Below are 8,864 nucleotides of genomic sequence, written 5' to 3'. Positions count from 1 at the left end.
TTTGGCAACATTATATTAATTTCAATAGAATGAAAGTTTGGAAACATTATATTAATTTCAATAGAATTAAAGTTTGGAAACGTTATATTAGTTTCAATAGAATGAAAGTTTGGAAACGTTATATTAATTTCAATAGAATGAAAGTTTGGCAACATTATATTAATTTCAATAGAATGAAAGTTTGGAAACATTATATTAATTTCAATAGAATTAAAGTTTGGAAACGTTATATTAATTTCAATAGAATGAAAGTTTGGAAACGTTATATTAATTTCAATAGAATGAAAGTTTGGAAACGTTATATTAATTTCAATAGAATGAAAGTTTGGCAACATTATATTAATTTCAATAGAATGAAAGTTTCGAAACATTATATTAATTTCAATAGAATGAAAGTTTGGAAACGTTATATTAATTTCAATAGAATGAAAGTTTGGAAACGTTATATTAATTTCAATAGAATGAAAGTTTGGCAACATTATATTAATTTCAATAGAATGAAAGTTTCGAAACATTATATTAATTTCAATAGAATTAAAGTTTGGAAACGTTATATTAATTTCAATAGAATGAAAGTTTGGAAACGTTATATTAATTTCAATAGAATGAAAGTTTGGAAACGTTATATTAATTTCAATAGAATGAAAGTTTGGCAACATTATATTAATTTCAATAGAATGAAAGTTTCGAAACATTATATTAATTTCAATAGAATGAAAGTTTGGAAACGTTATATTAATTTCAATAGAATGAAAGTTTGGAAACGTTATATTAATTTCAATAGAATGAAAGTTTGGCAACATTATATTAATTTCAATAGAATGAAAGTTTGGAAACATTATATTAATTTCAATAGAATTAAAGTTTGGAAACGTTATATTAATTTCAATAGAATGAAAGTTTGGAAACGTTATATTAATTTCAATAGAATGAAAGTTTGGAAACGTTATATTAATTTAAATGGAATGAAAGTTTTGAAATATTATATTAATTTCAATAGAATGAAAGTTTGGAAACATTATATTAATTTCAATAGAATGAAAGTTTGGAAACGTTATATTAATTACAATAGAATGAAAGTTTGGAAACGTTATATTAATTTCAGTAGAATGAAAGTTTGGAAACATTATATTAATTTCAATAGAATGAAAGTTTGGAAATATTATATTAATTTCAATAGAATGAAAGTTTGGAAACATTATATTAATTTCAATAGAATGAAAGTTTGGAAACGTTATATTAATTTCAATAGAATGAAAGTTTGGAAGCGTTATATTAATTTCAATAGAATGAAAGTTTTGAAATATTATATTAATTTCAATAGAATGAAAGTTTGGACACATTATATTAATTTCAATAGAATGAAAGTTTGGAAACATTATATTAATTTCAATAGAATTAAAGTTTGGAAACGTTATATTAATTTCAATAGAATGAAAGTTTGGCAACATTATATTAATTTCAATAGAATGAAAGTTTGGAAACGTTATATTAATTTCAATAGAATAAAAGTTTGGAAACGTTATATTAATTTCAATAGAATGAAAGTTTGGAAACGTTATATTAATTTCAATAGAATGAAAGTTTGGAAACATTATATTAATTTCAATAGAATGAAAGGTTGGAAACATTATATTAATTTCAATAGAACGAAAGTTTGGAAACATTATATTAATTTCAATGGAATGAAAGTTTGGAAACGTTATATTAATTTCAATAGAATGAAAGTTTGGAAACGTTATATTAATTTCAATAGAATGAAAGTTTGGAAACGTTATATTAATTTCAATAGAATGAAAGTTTGGAAACGTTATATTAATTTCAATAGAATGAAAGTTTGGAAACGTTATATTAATTTCAATAGAATGAAAGTTTGGAAACATTATATTAATTTCAATAGAATGAAAGTTTGGAAACGTTATATTAATTTCAATAGAATGAAAGTTTGGAAACGTTATATTAATTTCAATAGAATGAAAGTTTAGCAACGTTATATTAATTTCAATAGAATGAAAGTTTGGAAACGTTATATTAATTTCAATAGAATGAAAGTTTGGAAACGTTATATTAATTTCAATAGAATGAAAGTTTGGAAACGTGTTATTAATTTCAATAGAATGAAAGTTTGGAAACGTTATAATTATTTCAATAGAATGAAAGTTTTGAAATATTATATTAATTTCAATAGAATGAAAGTTTGGACACATTATATTAATTTCAATAGAATTAAAGTTTGGAAACATTATATTAATTTCAATAGAATTAAAGTTTGGAAATGTTATATTAATTTCAATAGAATTAAAGTTTGGAAACGTTGTATTAATTTCAATAGAATGAAAGTTTGGAAACGTTATATTAATTTCAATAGAATGAAAGTTTGGAAACGTTATATTAATTTCAATAGAATGAAAGTTTGGAAACGTTATATTAATTTCAATAGAATGAAAGTTTGGAAACATTATATTAATTTCAATAGAATGAAAGGTTGGAAACATTATATTAATTTCAATAGAACGAAAGTTTGGAAACATTATATTAATTTCAATAGAATGAAAGTTTGGAAACGTTATATTAATTTCAATAGAATGAAAGTTTGGAAACGTTATATTAATTTCAATAGAATGAAAGTTTGGAAACGTTATATTAATTTCAATAGAATGAAAGTTTGGAAACGTTATATTAATTTCAATAGAATGAAAGTTTGGAAACGTTATATTAATTTCAATAGAATGAAAGTTTGGAAACATTATATTAATTTCAATAGAATGAAAGTTTGGAAACGTTATATTAATTTCAATAGAATGAAAGTTTGGAAACGTTATATTAATTTCAATAGAATGAAAGTTTAGAAACGTTATATTTATTTCAATAGAATGAAAGTTTGGAAACGTTATATTAATTTCAATAGAATGAAAGTTTGGAAACGTTATATTAATTTCAATAGAATGAAAGTTTGGAAACATTATATTAATTTCAATAGAATGAAAGTTTGCAAACGTTATATTAATTTCAATAGAATGAAAGTTTGGAAACGTTATATTAATTTCAATAGAATGAAAGTTTGCAAACGTTATATTTATTTCAATAGAATGAAAGTTTGGAAACGTTATATTAATTTCAATAGAATGAAAGTTTGGAAACGTTATATTTATTTCAATAGAATGAAAGTTTGGAAACGTTATATTAATTTCAATAGAATGAAAGTTTGGAAACGTTATATTAATTTCAATAGAATGAAAGTTTGCAAACGTTATATTTATTTCAATAGAATGAAAGTTTGGAAACGTTATATTAATTTCAATAGAATGAAAGTTTGGAAATGTTATATTAATTTCAATAGAATGAAAGTTTGGAAACGTTATATTAATTTCAATAGAATGAAAGTTTGGAAACATTATATTAATTTCAATAGAATGAAAGTTTGGAAACGTTATATTAATTTCAATAGAATGAAAGTTTGGAAACGTTATATTAATTTCAATAGAATGAAAGTTTAGAAACGTTATATTTATTTCAATAGAATGAAAGTTTGGAAACGTTATATTAATTTCAATAGAATGAAAGTTTGGAAACGTTATATTAATTTCAATAGAATGAAAGTTTGGAAACGTTATATTAATTTCAATAGAATGAAAGTTTGCAAACGTTATATTAATTTCAATAGAATGAAAGTTTGGAAACGTTATATTAATTTCAAAAGAATGAAAGTTTGGAAACGTTATATTAATTTCAATATAATGAAAGTTCGGAAACGTTATATTAATTTCAATAGAATGAAAGTTTGGAAACGTTATATTAATTTCAATAGAATGAAAGTTTGGAAACATTATATTAATTTCGATAGTATAAAAGTTTGGAACCGTTATATTAATTTCAATAGAATGAAAGGTTGGAAACGTTATATTAATTTCAATAGAATGAAAGTTGTGAAACGTTATATTAATTGCAATAGAATGAAAGTTTGGAAACGTTATAATTATTTCAATAGAATGAAAGTGTGGAAACATTATATTAATTTCAATAGAATGAAAGTTTGGAAACGTTATATTAATTTCAATAGAATGAAAGTTTGGAAACGTTATATTAATTTCAATAGAATGAAAGTTTGGAAACATTATATTAATTTCAATAGAATGAAAGTTTGGAAACATTATATTAATTTCAATAGAATGAAAGTTTGGAAACGTTATATTAATTTCAATAGAATGAAAGTTTGGAAACGTTATATTAATCTCAATAGAATGAAAGTTTGGAAACGTTATATTAATTTCAATAGAATGAAAGTTTGGAAACGTTATATTAATTTCAATAGAATGAAAGTTTGGAAACGTTATATTAATTTCAGTAGAATGAAAGTTTGGAAACGTTATATTAATTTCAATAGAATGAAAGTTTGGAAACGTTATATTAATTTCAATAGAATGAAAGTTTGGAAACGTTATATTAATTTCAATAGGATGAAAGTTTGGAAACATTATATTAATTTCAATAGAATTAAAGTTTAAAAACGTTATATTAATTTCAATATAATGAAAGTTTGGAAACGTTATATTAATTTCAATAGAATGAAAGTTTGGAAACGTTATATTTATTTCAATAGAATGAAAGTTTTAAAACGTTATATTAATTTCAATAGAATGAAAGTTTGGAAACATTGTATTAATTTCAATAGAATGAAAGTTTGGAAACGTTATATTAATTTCAATAGAATTAACGTTTGGAAACGTTATATTAATTTAAATAGAATGAAAGTTTGGAAACGTTATATTAATTTCAATAGAATGAAAGTTTGGAAACATTATATTAATTTCAATAGAATGAAAGTTTGAAAACGTTATATTAATTTAAATAGAATGAAAGTTTGGAAACGTTATGTTAATTTCAAAAGAATGAAAGTTTGGAAACGTTATATTACTTTCAATAGAATGAAAGTTTGGAAACATTATATAAATTTCAATAGAATTAATGTTTGAAAACGTTATATTAATTTCAATAGAATGAAAGTTTGGAAACGTTATATTAATTTCAATAGAATGAAAGTTTGGAAACGTTATATTAATTTCAAGAGATTGAAAGTTTGGAAACGTTATATTAATTTCAATAGAATGAAAGTTTGGAAACATTATATTAATTTTGATAGAATTAAAGTTTGAAAACGTAATATTCATTTCAATAGAATGAAAGTTTCGAAACATTATATTAATTTCAATAGAATGAAAGTTTGGAAACGTTATATTAATTTCAATAGAATGAAAGTTTGGAAACGTTATATTAATTTCAATAGAATGAAAGTTTGGAAACGTTATATTAATTTCAATAGAATGAAAGTTTGGCAACATTATATTAATTTCAATAGAATGAAAGTTTGGAAACATTATATTAATTTCAATAGAATTAAAGTTTGGAAACGTTATATTAATTTCAATAGAATGAAAGTTTGGAAACGTTATATTAATTTCAATAGAATGAAAGTTTGGAAACGTTATATTAATTTCAATGGAATGAAAGTTTTGAAATATTATATTAATTTCAATAGAATGAAAGTTTGGAAACATTATATTAATTTCAATAGAATGAAAGTTTGGAAACGTTATATTAATTACAATAGAATGAAAGTTTGGAAACGTTATATTAATTTCAGTAGAATGAAAGTTTGGAAACGTTGTATTAATTTCAATAGAATGAAAGTTTGGAAACGTTATATTAATTTAAATAGAATGAAAGTTTGGAAACGTTATATTAATTTCAATAGAATTAAAGTTTGGAAACGTTATATTAATTTCAATAGAATGAAAGTTTGGAAACGTTATATTAATTTCAATAGAATGAAAGGTTGGAAGCGTTATATTAATTTCAATAGAATGAAAGTTTGGAAACGTTATATTAATTTCAATAGAATGAAAGTTTGGAAACGTTATATTAATTTCAATAGAATGAAAGTTTGGAAACGTTATATTAATTTCAATAGAATGAAAGTGTGAAAACGTTATATTAATTTCAATAGAATGAAAGTTTGGAAACATTATATTAATTTCAATAGAATTAAAGTTTAAAAACGTTATATTAATTTCAATAGAATGAAAGTTTGGAAACGTTATATCAATTTCAATAGAATGAAAGTTTGGAAACGTTATATTTATTTCAATAGAATGAAAGTCTGAAACGTTATATTAATTTCAATAGAATGAAAGTTTGGAAACGTTATATTAATTTCAATAGAATGAAAGTTTAGAAATATTATATTAATTTCAATAGAATGAAAGTTTGGAAACATTATATTAATTTCAATAGAATGAAAGTTTGGAAACATTATATTAATTGCAATAGAATTAAAGTTTGGAAACGTTATATTAATTTCAAAAGAATGAAAGTTTGGAAACGTTGTATTAACTTCAATAGAATGAAAGTTTGGAAACGTTATATTAATTTCAATAGAATGAAAGTTTGGAAACGTTATATTAATTTCAATAGAATGAAAGTTTGGAAACATTGTATTAAATTCAATAGAATGAAAGTTTGAAAACGTTATAATTATTTCAATAGAATGAAAGTTTGGAAACGTTATATTAATTTCAATAGAATGAAAGTTTTGAAACGTTATATTAATTTCAATAGGATGAAAGTTTGGAAACATTATATTAATTTCAATAGAATGAAAGTTTGCAAACGTTATATTAATTTCAATAGAATGAAAGTTTGGAAACGTTGTATTAATTTCAACAGAATCAAAGTTTGGAAACGTTATATTAATTTAAATAGAATGAAAGTTTGGAAACGTTATATTAATTTCAATAGAATTAAAGTTTGGAAACGTTATATTAATTTCAATAGAATTAAAGTTTGGAAACGTTATATTAATTTCAATAGAATGAAAGTTTGGAAACGTTATATTAATTTCAATAGAATGAAAGTTTAGAAACATTATATTTATTTCAATAGAATGAAAGTTTGGAAACATTATATTAATTTCAATAGAATGAAAGTTTGGAAACGTTATATTAATTTCAATAGAATGAAAGTTTGGAAACGTTATATTAATTTCAATAGAATGAAAGTTTGGAAACATTATATTAATTTCAATAGAATGAAAGTTTGGAAACCTTATATTAATTTCAATAGAATGAAAGTTAGGAAACATTATATTAATTTCAATAGAATGAAAGTTTGGAAACGTTATATTAATTTCAATAGAATGAAAGTGTGGAAACGTTATATTAATTTCAATAGAATGAAAGTTTGGAAACGTTATATTAATTTCAATAGAATGAAAGTTTGGAAACGTTATATTAATTTCAATAGAATGAAAGTTTGGAAACGTTATATTAATTTCAATAGAATGAAAGTTTGGAAACGTTATATTAATTTCAATAGCATGAAAGTTTGGAAACGTTATATTAATTTCAATAGAATGAAAGTTTGGAAACGTTATATTAATTTCAATAGAATGAAAGTTTGGAAACATTATATTAATTTCAATAGAATGAAAGGTTGGAAACGTTATATTAATTTCAATAGAATGAAAGTTTGGAAACATTATATTAATTTCAATAGAATGAAAGTTTGGAAAAGTTATATTAATTTCAATAGAATGAAAGTTTTCAAACGTTATATTAATTTCAATAGAATGAAAGTTTGGAAACGTTATATTAATTTCAATAGGATTAAAGTTTGGAAACGTTATATTAATTTCAATAGAATAAAGGTTTGGAAACGTTATATTAATTTCAATAGAATGAAAGTTTTGAAATATTATATTAATTTCAATAGAATGAAAGTTTGGAAACATTATATTAATTTCAATAGAATGAAAGTTTTGAAACGTTATATTAATTTCAATAGAATGAAAGTTTGGAAAAAGTATATTAATTTCAATAGAATGAAAGTTTTGAAATATTATATTAATTTCAATAGAATTAAAGTTTGGAAACGTTATAATTATTTCAATAGAATTAAAGTTTGGAAACGTTATATTAATTTCAATAGAATGAAAGTTTGGAAACGTTATATTAATTTCAATAGAATGAAAGTTTGGGAACATTATATTAATTTCAATAGAATGAAAGTTTGGAAACGTTATATTAATTTCAATAGAATGAAAATTTGGAAACATTATATTAATTTCAATAGAATGAAAGTTTGGAAACGTTATATTTATTTCAATAGAATGAAAGTTTGGAAACATTATATTAATTTCAATAGAATGAAAGTTTGGAAACGTTATATTAATTTCAATAGAATGAAAGTTTGGAAATATTATATTAATTTCAATAGAATGAAAGTTAGGGAACATTATATTAATTTCAATAGAATGAAAGTTTGGAAACATTATATTAATTTCAATAGAATTAAAGTTTGGAAACGTTATATTAATTACAATAGAATGAAAGTTTGGAAACGTTATTTTAATTTCAATAGAATGAAAGTTTGGAAACGTTATATTAATTTCAATAGAATGAAAGTTAGGAAACATTATATTAATTTCAATAGAATGAAAGTTTGGAAACATTATATTAATTTCAATAGAATGAAAGTTTGGAAACGTTATATTAATTTCAATAGAATGAAAGTTAGGAAACGTTATATTAATTTCCATAGAATGAAAGTTTGGAAACGTTATATTAATTTCAATAGAATGAAAGTTTGGAAACATTATATTAATGTCAATAGAATGAAAGTTTAGAAACGTTATATTAATTTCAATAGAATGAAAGTTTGGAAACGTTATATTAATTTCAATAGAATGAAAGTTTGGAAAAGTTATATTAATTTCAATAGAATGAAAGTTTGGAAACGTTATATTACTTTCAATCGAATATAAGTGTGGATAAGTTATATTAATTTCAATAGAATTGAAGTGTGGAAAC

Source organism: Euprymna scolopes, chromosome 14 (assembly GCF_053919585.1).
Source record: "Euprymna scolopes isolate OS-2025 chromosome 14, ASM5391958v1, whole genome shotgun sequence".
Lineage (NCBI taxonomy): Eukaryota > Metazoa > Mollusca > Cephalopoda > Sepiida > Sepiolidae > Euprymna > Euprymna scolopes.
This window is presented reverse-complemented; position numbering follows the sequence as displayed.